The sequence below is a fragment of the Pygocentrus nattereri genome, chromosome 17, assembly GCF_015220715.1.
Source record: "Pygocentrus nattereri isolate fPygNat1 chromosome 17, fPygNat1.pri, whole genome shotgun sequence".
In the NCBI taxonomy this organism is placed as follows: Eukaryota; Metazoa; Chordata; class Actinopteri; order Characiformes; family Serrasalmidae; genus Pygocentrus; species Pygocentrus nattereri.
Window position 1 is genome coordinate 17,706,158 of NC_051227.1, and position 20,739 is coordinate 17,726,896.

Consider the following 20,739-nt stretch of genomic DNA (forward strand, 5'->3'; position numbering starts at 1 on the left):
AGGAAGTTGGGGGGGACAGGGTCATCTGGGATTCTCTGCTCTCCCAACTGCTACCGCGACCCTGTCTGGACTAGCGGTCAACAATGATGATGGATGATGATGATGATGTCCCTGTCCTATTTCACTTTCTTACCCTCTCTCTTTTCTCCATCTCCGTTTTTAGCCATCTTTCTTAATCTCAATAACCTCACTCTCTCCTTCTTCATTCTTTTCTATCTCTACTTTTCTCTCTTTGACGCCCTTCATCGTTTGTATTTCTCTCACACTGTCTTCCCTTTCAGTCTTTACTCTCTCTCTCTCTTTGTTTTGCTCTATCACTTTTGCTCTCTTGTTCTGTCATTCTCACCCTCAGTCTCCTTTTCTTTCTCTCTCTCTTCCTCCTATGTATTTCTCTCTCCATTGCTTTCTCTCACTCTCTCCCTTTTCGCTCTCCTCCCTCTTTCCTCTCTTTCTCCTTTTCTCATTCTCAATGTCTTTCTTCTTCTACACTGCTCAAAAAAAAATTAAGGGAACACTTAAACAACACAATATAACTCCAAGTAAATCAAACTTCTGTGAAATGAAACTGTCCACTTAGGAAGCAACACTGATTGACAATCAATTTCACAGCTGTTGTGCAAATGGAACAGACAACAGGTGGAAATTATTGGCGATTAGCAAGACACACTCAATAAAGGAGTGGTTCTGCAGGTGGGCACCACAGACCACTTCTCAGTAACGATTGCTTTCTGGCTGATGTTTTGGTCACTTTTGAATGTTGGTGGTGCTTTCACACTCGTGGTAGCAGGAGACGGACTCTACAACCCACACAAGTGGCTCAGGTAGTGCAGCTCATCCAGGATGGCACATCAATGCGAGCTGTGGCAAGGTTTGCTGTGTCTGTCACCGTAATGTCCAGAGGCTGGAGGTGCTACCAGGAGACAGGCCAGTACACCAGGAGACATGGAGGAGGCCGTACGAGGGCAGCAACCCAGCAGCAGGACCGCTACCTCCGACTTTGTGCAAGGAGGAACAGGAGGAGCACTCCCAGAGCCCTGCAAAATGACCTCCAGCAGGCCACAAATGTGCATGTGTCTGCACAAACGATTAGAAACCAACTCCATGAGGATGGTATGAGGGCCCGATGTCCACAGATGGGGGTTGTGCTCACAGCCCAACACCATGCAGGAAGCTTGGCATTTGCCAGAGAACACCAGGATTGGCAAATTCGCCACTGGTGCCCTGTGCTCTTCACAGATGAAAGCAGGTTCACTCTGAGCACATGTGACAGATGTGACAGAGTCTGGAGACGCCGTGGAGAGTGATCTGCTGCCTGCAACATCCTTCAGCATGACCGGTTTGGCAGTGGGTCAGTAATCGTGTGGGGTGGCATATCTTTGGAGGGCCGCACAGCCTTACATGTGCTCGCCAGAGGTAGCCTGACTGCCATTAGGTACCGAGATGAGATCCTCAGACCCCTTGTGAGACCATATGCTGGTGCGGTTGGCCCTGGGTTCCTCCTAATGCAGGACAATGCTAGACCTCATGTGGCTGGAGTGTGTCGGCAGTTCCTGCAAGATGAAGGCAATGAAGCTATGGACTGGCCCGCCCGTTCCCCAGACCTGAATCCGATTGAGCACATCTGGGTCATCATGTCTCGCTCCATCCACCAACGCCACGTTGTACCACAGACTGTCCAGGAGTTGGCGGATGCTTTAGTCCAGGTCTGGGAGGAGATCCCTCAGGAGACCATCCGCCACCTCATCAGGAGCATGCCCAGGCATTGTAGGGAGGTCATAGAGGCACGTGGAGGCCACACATAATACTGAGCCTCATTTTGACTTGTTTTAAGGACATTACATCAAAGTTGGATCAGCCTGTAGTGTGTTTTTCCACTTTAAATTTGTGCGTGACTCCAAATCCAGGCCTCCACTGGTTAATAAATTTGATTTCCAATGATGATTTTTGTGTGATTTTGTTGTCAGCACATTTAACTTTGTACAGAACAAAGTATTCAATGAGAATATTTCATTCATTCAGATCTAGGATGTGTTATTTGAGTGTTCCCTTTATTTTTCTGAGCAGTATATATATTTATTTCTGTCATTCTCACCCTCACACTCTTCTCTCTCTCTCTCTCTCTCTCTGTCTCAGAGACAGCTTCGTAGAGCCAATCCCTCAGACAGCCGCCAATAGCGCTTTAAGTGCCCCCGTGAAAAAGCCACTGCAGGGAATCAATACAGGAGGGATAAAAGAGGAGTGAATAGTGCTCGTCCGCAGAGCTCACCTGACCCCTCTAAATAAGCTCTCATCAGGCTCCTGAGGTCAGGGGGTTTTACAGGAGTCGATGCATTTACTGTGAGTGGCAGGCTAAAGGCAAATGCTCTCAGTGGACGAGTGGACACACTTCGCTATATTTAGACTTAATGTAGTTTTGAATCACAGTCATTACAGACAGAGAAGCCTGAAGAAACTATGTTAAGGTTTCTGTAAAATGAAATATGACTGTTTTAGTGGTCCTGTTAACCCCCGTAAGCTACAGTTATTGCCAGCAACAGCATGAGCCCACTGTCATTTTACATTGACTATCCATTTGTAAACAAGCAGAGAACATTTATGACCAGTACAAATTCAAAATTTTCAGTAAAAGTGGAAAATTTATGATATGAAGTTGATGGATAGTTATTGTTGTTACTTTTTTGCCATTTTGTGTTATTTGACATCAAAACAATGCAAAAAAAGACTTGGCCTGTCAATACAGAATATACACTTAATATATGTGTAATTAATTATGTAATATATGTAATTTTATATTTACAGATTCTGAATACCTCTAGTTTTGGAAAAAAATGCTTTTGGACTGCCAATCAACCGTTTTTCATCAGCCATATTTCATTGTTGGTTTGTGACTGGACGTCCTCTGATGTTGCAGGCAAAAACAGGATACAAAGCACACTCTTTCCAGCACCCCGGACACCTGCTTTTGTGCTATACTCAAAGGAACTGAAGTCTTTTTTCTTGTCCTTATGCACAGTTCATGTCTCAAATGTCTTGAAGCCATACAAATCCTTCTTTAACCTCAAATGTCATCTCTCTTTCATCTACACCAGTTAAAACTGATTTGACAGTTGAAGCCCATTAGGGATCATAGCGCTCCCTAAATAGGGACTGTCCCTAAAGAAAATGCCTTATGTTTTATGCATTCAGGTCCAGATGTATGTACGAGTGGAGGCACAAAGCAATACGTGCCTTGATGCAAATGGGCAAAAACAGCATAGCCCCACCCACTATGCTCAGGAGGGTTTAGAAGGCTCAGTGAAATAATGGAAGTCAACAAGCTGGAGACAAAACAGAAAATAAAAATTCAGTGACAACGATGGTTAATAAAAGATTCAATGTTCAGTTATAACATTCCACATGTTCCGAAACTGTAAATGGTTGTTACACTTACAGTGGGTTGCAAAAGTATTCATACCCCTTGAACTTTTCCATATTTTGTCACATTACAACCACAAACATAAATATATTTCACTGGAATTTAATGTGAAAGACCAACACAAAGTGGTATACAATTGTGAAGTGGAAAGAAAATTATACATGAATCAAAACATTTTTTACAAATAAAAAACTAATAAGTGCGACGTGCAAAAGTATTCAGCCCCCTTTTCCCTGAGTGCAACCAATTGCATTCAGAAGTTGCCTGATGACTGCTAATGACTCAAAAGGGTCCACCTGTGTGTAATCTAATCTCAGTACAAATACAGCTGCTCCGTGACGGCCTCAGATGTTGGTTAAGAGAATATTGGGGAGCAAACAGCATCATGAAGTCCAAAGAACACACCAGACAGGTTAGGAATATGGTTTTGGAGAAGTTTAAAGCAGGCTTAGGTTATAAAAAGATTTCCCAAGCTTTGAACATCTCACGGAGCACTGTTCAATCCATCATCCGGAAATGGAAAGAGTATGGCACCACAGTAAACCTGCCAAGACAAGGCCGTCCACCTAAACTTACAGGCCGAACAAGGAGATCACTGATCAGAGAGGCAGCCAAGAGGCCCATGGTGACTCTGGATGAAATGCAGAGAGCCACAGCTCAGGTGGGGGAAACTGTCCACAGGACAACAATTAGTCGTGCACTACACAAATGTGGTCTTTATGGAAGAGTGGCAAGGAGAAAGCCATTGTTAAAAGAAAACCATAAGAAGTCCCGTTTGCAGTTTGCCAGAAGCCATGTTGAGGACACAGCAAACATGTGGAAGAAGGTGCTTTGGTCAGACGAGACCAAAATAGAACTTTTTGGCCACAATGCAAAACGCTATGCGTGGCGGAGAAATAACACTGCACATCACTCTGAAAACACCATCCCCACTGTCAAATATGGTGGTGGCAGCATCATGCTCTGGGGGTGCTTCTCTTCAGCAGGGACCGGGAAGTTGGTCAAAGTTGATGGGAAGATGGATGGAGCCAAATACAGGGCAATCTTGGAAGAAAACCTGTTGGAGTCAGCAAAAGATTTGAGACTGGGGCGGAGGTTCACCTTCCAGCAGGACAACGACCCTAAACATAAAGCCAGAGCTACAATGGAGTGGTTTAAAAAAAAGAATATTCATGTGTTAGAATGGCCCAGTCAGAGTCCAGACCTAAACCCAATTGAGAATTTGTGGCAAGATCTCAAAACTGCTGTTCACAAACGCTCTCCATCCAATCTGACTGAGCTTGAGCTGTTTTGCAAGGAGGAATGGGCAAGAATTTCAGTCACTAGATGTGCAAAGCTGGTGGAGACATACCCTAAAAGACTTGCAGCTGTAATTGCAGCAAAAGGTGGCTCCACAAAGTATTGACTCAGGGGGGCTGAATACTTTTGCACGTCGCACTTATTAGTTTTTTATTTGTAAAAAATGTTTTGATTCATGTATAATTTTCTTTCCACTTCACAATTGTATACCACTTTGTGTTGGTCTTTCACATTAAATTCCAGTGAAATATATTTATGTTTGTGGTTGTAATGTGACAAAATATGGAAAAGTTCAAGGGGTATGAATACTTTTGCAACCCACTGTACATGCAACCTAATAATCCGTCAATAATCTGACTATTAGCCCAATGGGAATAGAAAATGTGCGTGTGTACACCTCAATCTCAGTAGACTAATCCGATGGAGGCCTTTCAGAAACTGAAGCAGAAGGGGCCGAGCCCAACTCCTGAAAAATACCTCTCACACCATAATCCCCCCTCCACCAAACTTTACACTTGGCACAATATAGTCAGAGCAGTACTGTACTCTTGGCAACAGCCTAACTTAGACTCGTCCAGAGTCCAGAGGCGGAGCTTTACATCACTGCATTCCACACTTTGCATTGCGCTTAATGATGTAAGGCATGGATGCAGCTGCTTGTCCATGAAAACCCATTCCATGAAGCTCTCTATGCTGTTCTTGAGCTAATTTGAAGGCCACATGAAGTGTGGAGGTCTGTAGCAATTGACAGAAAGTTGCCGACCTCTGCGCACTATGCACCTCAGCATCTGCCAACCGCTTTGTGGCTGAGTTGCTGTCGTTCCCAATTGCTTCAACTTTGGTACTATAATACCACTGACAGTTGACTGTGGAATATTTAGTAGTGACTGGACATGTTGTACAGGTGGCATCCCATCACGATATCACGCTGGAATTCACTGAGCTCCTGAGAGCGACCCGTTCTTTCACCAATGTTTGTAGAAGCAGTCTGCAGGCCTAGGGACTTGGTTTTATACACATGTGACCATGGAAGTGATTAGAACACCTGATTTAAATTATTTGGATGGGTGAGTTGAAAATGTGTCTAACAGAAAACAGAGATCACTTCCAGCATTTCATGTAATGCAATCAATTACACATATGTCAAGTTACGTAGAACATTTTATTGGTTCAGATTGCTTCAACTTAACAGGAGTTGCAACAGAATATTTGGGGCCTCTTTCGAGTGAATCACATACATACTTAAACTTTCCCAATCAGCAAGTGTGTCACATCATAGCACAAATTACGGTCTGCAGAGGAGATGAAGTTTATGCTTTGATCTTTAAAATGTGTCCAGCTCATGTGTCTCAGAACATGACGTCGTCCTCATCCATCCGTTTTCTAAGCCGCTTCTCCCTCAGGGTCGCTGGAGCCTATCCCAGTGGTCATGGGACAGAAGGCAGGATACACCCTGGGCAGGTTGCCAGTCCACCGCAGGGCAGACTCCGCCCTCATCGTACTCATGGCCTTATTTAATAAGGACATGTGAAGTACATTTTCCTGAGTCTGATATCATTTTAAAGCAATTAAAAAAAAACAAGAGCTGCTCACTGCTGCTCATCTCACTCTGACTGGACTCACATGATGGTTGTTGTCATGGTAACATCTACACTAAGTGGTTCTCTATGCATGTACAGTGTATCACAAAAGTGAGTACACCCCTCACATTTCTGCAGATATTTAAGTATATCTTTTAATGGGACAACACTGACAAAATGACACTTTGACACAATGAAAAGTCGTCTGTGTGCAGCTTATATAACAGTGTAAATTTATTTTTCCCTCAAAGTAACTCAATATACAGCCATTAATGTCTAAACCACTCGCAACAAAAGTGAGTACACCCCTAAGACACTACACCCCTAAATGTCCAAATTGGGCACTGCTTGTCATTTTCCCTCCAAAATGTCATGTGACTCGTTAGTGTTACTAGGTCTCAGGTGTGCATAGGGAGCAGGTGTGTTTGTAGTACAGCTCTCACACTCTCTCACACTGGTCACTGAAAGTTCCAACATGGCACCTCATGGCAAAGTACTCTCTGAGGATCTTAAAAGATGAATTGTTGCACTACATGAAGATGGCCAAGGCTACAAGAAGATTGCCAACACCCTAAAACTGAGCTGCAGCACAGTGGCCAAGATCATCCAGCGTTTTAAAAGAGCAGGGTCCACTCAGAACAGACCTCGTGTTGGTCGTCCAAAGAAGCTGAGTGCACATGCTCAGCGTCACATCCAAATGCTGTCTTTGAAAGGTAGGTGCAAGAGTGCTGTCAGCATTGCTGCAGAGATTGAAGAGGTGGGGGGGTCAGCCTCTCAGTGCTCAGACCATACACCGCACACTACATCAAATTGTTCTGCATGGCTATCACCCCAGAAGGAAGCCTCTTCTGAAGTCTGTACACAAGAAAGCCCACAAACAGTTTGCTGAAGACATGTCAACAAAGGACATGGATTACTGGAACCATGTCCTATGGTCTGATGAGACCAAGATTAATTTGTTTGGTTCAGATGGTCTCAAGCATGTGTGGCGGCAATCAGGTGAGGTGTACAAATATAAGTGTGTCATGCCTACAGTCAAGCATGGTGGTGGGAATGTCATGGTCTGGGGCTGCATGAGTGCAGCAGGTGTTAGGGAGTTACATTTCATTGAGGGACACATGAACTCCAATATGTACTGTGAAATACTGAAGCAGAGCATGATCCCCTCCCTCTGGAAACTGGGTCGCAGGGCAGTGTTTCAGCATGATAATGACCCCAAACACACTTCTAAGCTGACCACTGCTTTATTGAAGAGGCTGAGGGTAAAGGTGATGGACTGGCCAAGCATGTCTCCAGACCTAAACCCAATAGAACATCTTTGGGGCATCCTCAAGCGGAAGGTGGAGGAGCGCAAAGTCTCGAATATCCACCAGCTCCGTGATGTCATCATGGAGGAGTGGAAAAGCATTCCAGTGGCAACCTGTGAAGCTCTGGTAAACTCCATGCCCAGGAGAGTTAAGGCAGTTCTGGAAAATACACACAGACTACTTTTCTTTTCCGAAATTCTGTAAAGCTGCTTTGTGACAACAAACAAAAGCGCTATAAAAATAAATTTGATTTGATTTGATTTTCATTGTGTCAAAGTGTAATTTTGTCAGTGTTCTCCCATGAAATGATATACTTAAATATCTGCAGAAATGTGAGGGCTGTACTCACTTTTGTGATACACTGTACGTAATTTTGAATCTGATTACTTGTAGTGTGCATGTAAATGGAGATTTTCTGTCAGATTGTTGAGTAGAGTGAACAGATTAACACCTCAGTCTGAATATACAACCTGAATGTATTCCATCGGACTGGCAAAAATCTTTGCATGTAAACACAGCCAATGTTAATTTGGCAGTAAATGTTCTTTTAGCATGTGTTTATCTAACTGCTGTGTCTGCTGTTGTTAAAGAAAGTCTCTCAAAAACATCTCTAAAAAATGTAAATGTATACCGTATTTTAATGTTTTAATAATTCTCTGCCAATAAAACAAGGTGTAAATTTGCATTTTTCAAAAGCGTGTTGCTCAAACTTCAGTAAATTCAGCAGAATATGTAGTCAGCTGTAGGTGTAACATCTCCACCCACATTTTGCATGTTCCTCTCATGTTTTCATCGATTTGTGCCTGAAATTGGAGTAAAAGGCTCAGCACTTTGGGCCCTGTGTGTGGAAAATGCATTGTTTTTAGTAATTTTAAGTCTGCTTTGAGAAAAGTGGTGCCTAATTCCTAATATTTTATACAAAGAAAAAACGATATAGGTAGCCAGTGTGGTCCTTTCAAACCAGGAATGATTTGAATTGTCTGTTTCATTTTTGTTAGGATGTTGCTGCATTTTGTACAAGTTGTAGAGGTTGGATGGTTTTCTTAAGAAGCCCAGTGAGAAGAGAGTCACAATAATCAACTCTGCTGTAATAAATGCAAGAAAAAGATTCTCTTTATCACTCTGAGATACAAAAGGCAGACCTTTAGCAATATTTCTCTAAAAAAAGCTAAGGAAATAGCTGATATTTCATGAAAAGTAGGTGATAAAAAAGGTACTTATTGACTGTGTTTACTGCAGGATAAAACAGAGCTCAACCCAGGTTTCATACTTATGGTATATGAAGCTAAGGAACTGAGCTTCTCATAAAGCAGCTTTCTCTTTAGTGTCACAGATCAATATTTCAGTTTTTTCATGAAAATTGATATTATGTTTCCTAATGACAACTTGTACAAAGAGAAAAGCAAAAGTCCTAAAACTGAACCTTGTGGGACTCCACAAGAAATTATTTTATGTATATACTTATTTTTCAAAATTAATATATGTATTACAGTCATATGTAAAAGCATGTTCTCTGTAGAAGACATGTTAATCTATTATCACTTCAAAATCAGCATGTGATTTGACCAGAGTGCCCAAACATTTGTGTGCTACTATGTATATTATGATATTATGTTTCCTAGTGACATTACCTGGAGGTAACACGTACAAAGAGAAAAGAAATGGCCTTAACACTGAACCTTGTGGGACTCCACAAGAAATTCCTGAAGGAAAAAAAAAAAACATTGATATTTTCATTGTAAGTTAATGTAAAGAGAATTTATTCCAAGCACGTATTATCATTTTGCAAGTCCATTCCTTGCAAAACGTTTTTCACAATGGAAAGGGCAGCAGGTATGTCCAAATAATGTCAAAAAATGAAAAACTGGAATGGAAAATGGAAATACAAGGTATTGTTGCTACAGTGATTATATAATATTCACATTTCAGTTCCAATACAAAAATGTTCACACTGTGCTTCTTTCATTTAGGGTTGTGTATGGGCAAAGAAATCCCGGGCAATTGTCAAAGTTAACGTATGCTGGGCTGCTCAGTGGGAGACTGCTGACTCAGCTATGAGTGTTTATTCCTGTGCATTTTACCAGATTGATTCATCTGATTTGCATTACCATATTACACACATGAATTATTGAATGCATAAAATGTTTGCAATTACCCTAAAACTAACATACTCATGCCCAGCCATCAATCACAATTACACTGCTCTCTTTTTGACTTCAGTTAATTAGGTTGAAACATCTTCAGTGTTTGCCTTGAATCATTAAGCATTTTCCCCGTAACTAACTGTAGATTTAAATTCATGTCATACAGAACACTACCTGACACATAGGCAGGTTATTTGTTATGCCCAATGCAAATTTGATTGCAGTAGCAATTTGTGTGCATATCTGACTGAGTTCATGTGTGTATTAATATATGCTATATGAAAAGTCATCGCAGTGAAATAGAAAAGTGAAAAGCGAAATAGAGTAGAATTTATCATATCCTAAAAGCACACTGGTGAAGCTCTTTAATAATGGCCCGAGAATTGAACCCTGGGAAACCCCTTAAACAATGACCTCATATGAGCAGGCCATTATGTGCTGGACTTGCATTTTTCCTCAGATCTGCTCTTCTTAACCCCACTTTATAACCCCAATAAGCTCCACTTTATTGTAGCCCCCCTTTCACTATACATTTCCATCTCTCTCCTATTTCACTTTCCTGGCATGCTCAAAGGCACCCACATGCTTGTCAGTTCATCTGCTCTTTGATATGTGAGATGCAGATGTAAAGAAAAGCTGGAGTCATATCAGGAGGAAGCACATGAAAGTGTAGCTTCAGAGACACAGATAGCAAATTAAGCTAATGTTCCCTAGTTTCAGACAGCATCCCAGGGAGCTGAAATACGTGACAGAGCAGCCTTATCTGAGCTGTATCATGATTTGTGTGTGTGTATATATGCAGCTGATGAAATCTGGAGTTTCAAAAGTGTTTGCAGAGATATTTTGGGAGAAAGAAAGAATAAAGAAAATTGGATATTGTATCTAATGAATGAATGAAGAATGGAAAGGCAGTTGGTCCAGATGACATACCTGTGGAGGTATGGAGATGTTTAGGAGAGAAGGCAGTGGACCTTTTAACCAGGTTGTTTAACAAAATCTTGGAGAGTGAGAGGATGCCTGATGAGTGGAGAAGCAGTGTACTGGTCCCCATTTTTAAGAACAAAGGTGATGTGCAGAGCTGCAGTAACTACAGAGGTATAAAGTTGATAAGCCACACCATGAAGGTATGGGAAAGAGTTGTTGAAGTAAGGCTAAGGCGAGAGGTTCAGATCAGCGAGCAGCAGTTTGGTTTCATGCCCAGAAAGTGTACCACAGATGCAATTTTTGCATTGAGAGTGTTGGTAGAGAAGTACAGAGAAGGTCAGAAGGAGCTACATTGTGCCTTTGTGGATCTAGAGAAGGCATATGATAGGGTGCCTGTGATAGGAACTGTGGTACTGTATGAGGAAATCAGGTGTAGCTGAAAAGTATGTTAGGGTGGTGCAGGACATGTATGAGGATAGTGAGACAGTGGTGAGGTGTGCAGTTGGAGTGACAAATGGTTTCAAGGTGAAGGTCGGGTTACATCAGGGATCAGCTTTGAGCCCCTTCTTGTTTGCAATGGTGATGGAAAGGTTGACAGATGAGGTCAGGCAGGAGGATCCATGGACCATGATGTTTGCAGATGACATTGTAATTTGTGGTGAGAGTAGAGAGCAGGTGGAAGAGAATCTGGAGAGGTGGAGGTTTGCAACAAGAGTGAAAGGGAAGGTTTACAAGACAGTAGTGCGTCCTGCTATGATGTATGGTTTGGAGACTGTGGCTCTGTCTAAAAGACAGGAGGCTGAGCTGGAGGTGGCGGAGATGAAGATGCTGAGATTTTCGTTGGGAGTGACAAGGATGGACAAGATTAGAAATGAGCAGATCAGAGGGACAGTGAAGGTGGAGCAGTTTGGAGATAAAGCCAGAGGCCAGGTTGAGATGGTTTGGACATGTGTTGAGGAGGAATAGTGGATATATTGGTCAAAGAATGTTGGAGATGGAGCTGCAGGGTAGAAGGAGAAGAGGTGATGGAGATAGTTGGTGTAAAAGTAGAGGAGGCAGTAGATAGGGCAAGATGGAGGCAGCTGATCTGCTGTGGCGACCCCTAAAGGGAGCAGCCGAAAGAAGAAGAAGAAGAAGAAGAAGGATATTGTATCTAATGTCAGTCAACTTTATAACCTCAATGTTCTCTGCCATGTAATGCTATAATCACAATAATAAGATCTGGAGTTAAAACTGGAAATCAAATATGACATTGTTTTCCAGCCAGTTATTTAATTATTACCTTTGATTTATTTTCTAATCAAGTCAGTCTATTCATACTTCTACCATGGTAACAGCTACAAAGGTTCATTTAGTTAAAGCTAGATGTGCACATGTGCAGTGTTTACTGTTGGTCTGTGTACTTTGAGAATAATAATAATAATGAGGTACAGGGATTTTTTGATGGTGTTATGCTTATCTAGTCTCAAACAGAAAGGGAGGTCAATGTGAGAATCTTAAGAATTCTGCTAAAGAATGAGGCAGAAGAGTAAATGATGGCAGTTTAATTTTAGCGACAAAGCTCAGTTTCATTCATCTCATTTCCAACACCTTCAACTTCAAATGCACAAGTGTTTTATTATCTATGGCTGACAAGATGCTGCAGTTACAATATGGCAAACCACATATTTCATATTTTTAGTCTTGAGGCAGATACACAAAAAAGTAATTACAAAAAAGTCCATTACAAACTACTACTAACTAATAATCCCAGCACTCATTACTTCACATATACCCGAGCAAAACTTAATATATCATAATTTATAACTTTGTCAAACCATTCAACAGTAGTCTCTTAGCTAGCCAGTAATAACTAATGTTACCAAAGTAATGAGAGGCTCTGCTGTACTCCATCCCCCATCTGTATAGGACACTACTTTGGTCATAAAAACATTACTTCTACACACAAATAATACATTAATAATATACAGAAAGCTGTGTACTATATGCCCAGCTATGGACAACATATGGCTCCAGAGCCACATGTAGCTCTTTTACTGGCTTGTTGCAGCTCCACAACAGAATTAGATTTATATGTGAAAATAAAATAATCCTCTTTTACAGTAAAATAAAGCTCTGCTGATTGTTCTAACAATAAAATGGTCTTAATCACTGCAGATAATGCAGCCTATATATGCTAATGCACCCTTTATTCCTGAGGCTTGGTGCGCAGACTGCTGGTAACATAGCAACGCAGACAACAATCTAGCCTAGCTAGTAGCTGACAAAAAGGCAAAGAGAAATTTTTAAGACAAACATCAATAATTTGGAGACGGATGGACTTTACAGTGATCCCCACTCCAACCGGTTTTCTGATACGTTTAATCTGCAGTTAAAAACTGTCAAACACTAAAACATTACATTCTGCCAACTTAGGCACCATTTAAGGTGGAACAGGAAAATCTGAACAAGAAGCTGGAGAATAAAAAGCGACTTCAATCTTGTAAAAAGTCGAAGGTTGTAAACCTATGTAAACCACTACATAAGGCACTTGGAGTCACTTCCGATTCACCTGATGTTACAAATTTAGCACAGTGTCCCTCTGAACTCCAGCAACAACAAGCAAGTGACAGAAAGCCTTTGAACATTTTTATTACTCTTGCACACTTTAATGAGACAAGAGACCATAATGATGACTTATATGAGCGATACAACATGGAGCACCATGCATCACATTGTCTCCTGTCACTGTCAGTACTACAGATTTCAGCCTTTGTTGGGTAATAAAGCCTCAAGCCATCCTGTCACATCTGCCACTACTGTGTCCATATGGATAACAGAAAAATAATGTGGCTTATTGTTGTTACATGTTCCCAGTCACACTCCGATCAAACGTCATATTGTTTAGGCCTGGTGGGGTACCATCAGCACTGTTGGGTCTTATCCACTTGTACCAGCAAAACACACTCTAACACACCACCAAATCAGTGTTACTGCAGTGCTGAGAATGATCCACCACCCAAATAGTACCTGTGAGGGTCCGTGGGGGTCCTGACCACTGAAGAACAGGGTAAAAGGGGGCTAACAAAGTATCAGAGAGAAAAAAAAAAAAAAATAAATAAATTATATATATATATATATATATATATATATATATATATATATATATATATATGTGTGTGTGTGTGTGTGTGTGTGTGTAAAAGACCAGCAGTCAGTATCCTTGCCTTTTAAAGACACACAGCCAGTCATGCTGATTAAAATGATGAATGCATAATACTATTCAGCATTAAAAATGTAAAGCTTTCAAAGCTGTTCCTGAATGAAAATCAAGTTTGGTCTGTTTAGGGGAGATTCGGTTCCTCAGCATGTTCATCTTTATCCATCAGTTTTATAAGAGCATGATTAGATGTTTTGACAGATTGTTTGCCGAGTTTGCAGCACTCCCTGCACTCGTGCTGTGAGCTGACTCAGACAGCATGTGTGTGTGTGTAAATTACATATACGGACAGACATGAATAATCAGTACAAAGAGAATATAAGCTTTAAATGCATTGCATGAAATTAAAACTTCTCGGTCGTGGGGGAGAGCTGGAGCCTATCTCCGCAGTTATTGGGCACACGGCAGGACACACTCCGGACAGGTCGCCAGTCCCTCGCAGGGCAGACAGACAGACATATTCATCCACACACTCACACCTAGGGGCAATTTAGCATGTCTACTTGGCCTGACTGCATGTCTTTGGACTGTGGGAGGAAACGGGAGAACCCACACAGACACAGGGAGAACATTCAATCTCCACAAAGGAAGGACCCTTGTCGCCCAGCCAAAAGTCCAACCCGGCACTCATATAAGTACCAAAGAGTCAATAATCTTAAGTCAGTCACTGTAATGTGTTTACAGGAATTGAAACTGTGACGCACTATTAGAAATAAAGGTTCTGTAAAGGTACAAACAATGTAAATGTTCCCCCAAAGGTACATCTGTGATCTTCAGGCCCAATTGTGAACCTTAAATATGCTTTTCCAGGGTGAAAAGAACATATGTACCCTGGAGGGGTGCTGCCCCGGTGATAGTGTACTACCTTTTTACCTTATTCAGCGTCTCCATTCCACTGCATTTATACAGCTAAGAGTACTCATATTACTATAACATGTGTGTAACGCACTGCATTACTCCCAACATTCGGCCAAAATTCTGCCACTGCCAGTGAGAATGGCAGTGCATCACATCGGTTGGCAAAATGTTGTGCATGTCAATAATAATGATTATTAATAATAATAATAATGATTAGTAATAGTAATGATTTTCAACTTTTCTGTATTCAAAACATTTTGACATAATTACCTAAACAGACACAGCACTGTTATACTAGTAGCCCTATTACCATGGCAACATTTACATACTACCATTTACATACTACCATGTCAGTATCACTGCAGTGCTAAGAATGATCCACCACTCAGTAGCATCTGTTTGATGATCACTGATGAATGGAGTGGTGAAAATCTGTGCAGGTAAAAAATTAGTCTGTAATTGTAGCACAACAAAGTGCACCTGTATGGTAAGTGGAGCTGATCAAATGAACTAACATTGTAGATACAATATAGGTATACAATATAGGCCAGTGAGTGCATATATTGTTCCAGACAGATACAAACAGGGCAATCAGAAATGAAAGAACTGCATTGTTTCAATGCATTGCGAAGAGTGAATTAATGTAGAAATAGAGGGAAAGAGTAAAGAGTGGAACTGCCTCCTCAAACTGCACTAATTTATTGCTCCTAATTAATTCAGTCTTCAAGTTTATTAATAGCTTTTAGAGGGAATAACTTCAAACTCTCTGCTCTTGTTAGAGCTTGTGCCCAAACTTGTGTAGCAGTATTCAAAGTACACATACATACTGTGTGTATTAGTATCTTTTGGATGTAAGACTGTAAAGGCAGTTATGGCTACACCTACATCTATGAACCTAATCTCAATAATCAAAAGAAAATATGAAATTAGAAATTTTGTAAGGAGGACAGCCTCAGTCTTCCATAGCAGCCCTGGTCAGCTTTTACAACAGAGCGCCAGGTCATTGATTTAATTGAGTTAATATTGAGTTAACCTGTGTGGAGGGTTTTAAATAAGTTAAGGTGCTAAGTTAACCCTCTACATTTTTCATCAAGAAAAGCTGATAATTGCTTTAACAAGTGCAGATGATACATTTTCAAAGCATACCAAACATCTCTCTCTCTCTCTGTGTAGAAGAGAACGTTTCATTATGATCTCAATTTGATGAAAGGTTATTGTTGTGTGTGCCTTTTTTGTGAATACTATATAATTGATTATGTAACCACTCAAGAAAGGTACTGTTTAAAAAGCCGTGTGATTTGTTTTAACTATCTAGGTAGACAAAATAAGCTTCATTCATTTATTACTTCCAGTAATTCAATATCATTATATCCACAGAGTGAACACAGTTTCCAATTTTCATCACCAGCGTCCAGTGGGAGCAACAGCGGCTTCACGTTCCAATCAGTGAGCACATATGGATGGTTCCACTGAACTGGTACAAAGTCAAAACACATTTCAGACTTTTGACTGACATGGACTTTTCTTTTCTCACAGTGACCTTATGCCTTATGTTTATTTTATTAATACAAACGAATGACCATTCAGTTTTGTCACTACCAAAACAATCATAACACTACTGAAACTTTACCCATGTTTCAGTAGTCACTATTTCAAAGCAGTAGTGACAACTGTAGCTTTATTTAAAAGAGAGGGCTACAATCACTTGTTTACAATTAAGATTAAGTGACCCTTATTAGTCCCATAACAGGGAAATTCCACCGCTGCACTTAACCTATCCATGAAGCACACTTGCCCAGAGTGGTGAGCAGCCCTATCTGCAGTGCACAAGGAGCAGTTGGGGGTCAGGTGCCTTGCTTAAGGGTACTTTACTCATGTCAGCTATGGGGATCAAACCGGCAACCTTCCCCTCACAGGGCTGGTTCCCTAACCTACTAAAATACTAGCTATTACATGACTAGAAAACACAGGTTTTAACAGCTGTACACAAAAAAAACATAACATGTTTCATTAAAACACAAAATAGTTCACTTAATTGCTGAAAATGTGTGTTGCAGTAGTGACTTAATGTTCCATGCTTATTTTCCAACTTTGGAAGACATTTACTTCAAAACAATGGGATCTAACTGCTTCCCATGTGGTCATGAGGGACAGGGATGCAGACTCACCTCCTGCTCCAAAATTTATGGTCTTGGCTAAAATTTGGTTTCACCCACGGACTAAAACTGTGTTTCATTAATGACAAAAATGTGGCAAAGCATCTTTCTTTTTAATTAAACTCATGATGAATGTAAATCCTCCAATTTCACTTTCACAAAGTATTATTTTCATAAACTTTTCAAATGGAAAGTATCCGATAAATTATGATCCTGCATATATTGAGCTTATTGCTGTCTCAATGTCTTGGGTTTAGAAAGACAAATAGATATCTAAGGTCTGAATATTAATTGTTTCTTAAAATAGTTTTTTGACTGTGCGACTGCAGTCAGTTTGAACTAATTAAGCAGATTGGTCCATGTATATGATATACTGTATCAAATTGAAGGAATTTATTGTATAATGTGTTTAGTACATTATTATAAGCAGAATTGTGTCTGCATGTGCTGAAGTTGTATTTAGGCTGCCTATTTTTGTTTTCCCTTACATGGTCATGTCTTTCACATCGATCACTTGTGATATAGGCTGGGCCCAATCTTAGTATTAGTCCAGCTACAAAACTGCATGAGTCCATTGTCTTATGAGCTGGCTAGTTGTCTTATACCTACACGCAATGAATAAACCTCCTTTCTCCAGACATTCAGCTAGTTCCCTGATTTGGGATGGGGTTTGGATTCTTCAGTATATATAATCTGTGATTCAATTCCTTTGTGACTGTAGCCTCTCACTCTCGTTCATACAGCTCCTGGATTCTCATTACAGTTGATGCTCTTGAGGGGAACTGGAGCTCCATGTTGTTGTTGCTTTTGTTAGTTTGATGCTGATTTATGTATCTATTGTTCTGTCCCCAGCACTGTCCAGTGTAATCTGCTGAAGATATCACCTTAATAGCCATTTAAAGCCCTACTTAAAGCGAGCACTACAATCACTTGTTCACAGTAATATACATAATCACACATTCTATAATAGCAACACAGAGCACATGAGCACCTGGGCTTCAGCCTGCCCTGCTACTAATGGATGGAACTGGCCCCCCACCCCTTCCCCTGACCCCCCCCCTCCCACCCAGTAGTTAGAGATAATAATACAGTTAATGGGTCAATAAGTTGTGGCTGCTTTGCTTCTTAAAAAAAGCACTTTTTCTTCTGGACACCAGCAAAATTTTTCTACCATGTCAGAATTTTCTTAACGTTTTACATTGATAAATGTAATGTAAAAGATGCAAATGCACACACACACACACACACACTTGCACACACACACACACACACACACACACACACACACTTGCACACACACACACACACACACACACACTTGCACACACACACACACACACACACACACACACACACACACACACACACACACACACACACACACAGATACATGCAGATAGACTCGGATCCACGTGCTCGTTAAAAGCCACCCCTTGGCAAAGCTCTCTTCTCCTCTCCCACCATTATTTTTCAAAGGGAGAGCACGTCTGAGGGTCCATCACTGCTGACATTTTAATCATTTATGCCTTATCAAACTTAGGAGGAGATTAACACGCTTTATGCCTGGTGCTAATATGCAACGACAGTGGAGAAGATGAGAGATGGAAGAGGAATGATGGTCCAAACTAAGCATGAACAGAGATTTGACTGCAAAAGAACAATTCGTGAATTTAATGGCACAGAAAGGATATTGTCACATAACAAAAGTAACTTAAAAAATTTTCTTAACTTAAATCCACATTAACATAACAAGATACACTATGTGGACAAAAATATCGGGACATCTACACATTATACCTACAGGAGCCTTTATGAATCCCATTCTAAATGCATAGGCATTAATATGAATTGGTCTTTCCTTTGCAGCTCTAACAGCTTCCACTCTTCTGGGAAGCTTTCTACAAGATTTTGGAGAGTGTCTATGAGCCAGACTCATCCATTAGACTGACAGATAGAGAAGCGTGATTCATCCACAGAATACGTTTTCACTGCTCCAGGCTCAGTAGCTGGATGCTTTACACCACTCTATCCAACACTTGGCGTTGTGCATTCTAATGTTGTTTCCAGAGGCAGTTTGGAACTCTTTAGTGAGTGATTCCACAGAGGATAGGCAGTTTACTAGTCAGCACTTGGAGGCTCCACTCTGTAAGTTTGCATGGTCTACTGCTTCATGGCTGAGCTCTTTGTGCTCCTTGATGCTTCCATTTGCAATAATAGAACTAACAGTTGGCTGGGGCAGACCTAGCAGGACAGAAATTTCACAAACTGTCTTGAGGCAGAGGTAGCATCCTATGATAGCACCATTGCACTGCTAGTGACTCTATATTTAGATTGCGAGACTATGTGTTTAATTTTATCCACCAGTTAGTAATGGAGGCACAACTTAATTATCTCATTCCCATGCCTTAAGATCTTGTTCCCACATGTTAACAAGGAGTGGCTGAAACACCTGAACTCAATAATTAGAGGGGTGTCCCAGTACTTTCAATTGGCCTGATTTTATTAAAAAGTTGTTGAGCACTTATATCATACAGAGCCCTGCTGGTCACATACATATATAAATAAAAATAATGCGTGGCTAAAACGTAATTATCTCATTCTTAGGATCTTGTTCCCACATGTTAATAAGGAGTGGCCATGCATTACTTTGATGTATATGGAATATCACCAGCAGGGTCCATATTATCGCTGCATCTTTTGGGTAGTTTTTATTATCAGCATTTTTATCACTATATATTTTGATAAATTTTTACTTTGAGTATTTTTTACTGTAAGCATTTGTTTAATTGCATTTTCAAAATATACTTTTTAGTCTGAGCACGTTTACTACAACATACTCTGAATACTTTTACTGCATATTTCTATTGCATTTTGCAGCTGAATATTTTGATGAATTTTATTTAGACCATTTTCTCACTACACACATTGTGTATGTTTTATGTTTAATATTTTGAGCCACTGGGCACTTTGATCACTTTCATTAAGGGTATTTTTATCGCTATGTACTTGATGCAGTGCAGCCAAACTGTTCCAGTAGCGCAGATGATGGAAGGTCAGTTTGTATAGCCCAGTGTTTTATCTCCATGATGATTAATGGCTGAAACACTGAATGGTTGCCAGTGGAAATAAAGTGGGCAGGAACAAGAGCTTGTTTACAAACAAGAATGTGTGTGTAGTGTGTGTGTGTGTGTGTGTGTGTGTGTGTGTGTGTGTGTGTGTGTGTGTGTGTGTGTGCGAGTATTAGGAGCGTTTAAAGTTGAAACCTTATCTCTCCTGTATTTAGGCCCACAATTAAATTTCTCACTCTCATAACTACCAAACTCACCTGGTCTATTGTTTCTTTTTAAAATTTATATTTAACATTATTATCATATTTTAAGAGAAAAACATCAGTAAGTTCAAAAGGTCAAGAGGAATGGAAGTATGTGGGGAAACAGAAGTGTGTATATATATATATATATATATAAAGAAAAATTCAGTCTTAAAAATGCCATCACTGTGAGATTTGACTACAACCAAAGATCATAATGTAAACTGTATCAGCTGTATACATACACACACACACACACACACACACATAGTGTTTGTGCCTCAGGCAGACTTGGCCGTGATGTTCAGTTTGTTTTCTTGGCTGTGTGTGTGTGTGTGTGTGTGTGTGTGTTAGGTGTGAGGCGATATGGACAAACATCAATAACAGACAGTGAGAACTGAACTGAAGCCTTGTGGGATCTGGATACAAAGAGAATCTGGCAACCCAGAGGAGAAAATCTGGACACAAACAAAACATCAGGCCACCGACAACGGCAGCTGGAGAAAAGACACTCCCTGACACACACTCGCACACTCTCTCTGCCACA

At 40.6% G+C, this 20,739-nt stretch overlaps 1 protein-coding gene across 1 annotated transcript in view; it reads right to left on the reverse strand.

Moving 5' to 3' along the window:
* The window catches only part of LOC108440474 (calsyntenin-2), a 232,051-nt gene that overhangs the window by 136,315 nt on the left and 74,997 nt on the right, over positions 1-20,739 (reverse strand). The window lies entirely within an intron of this gene.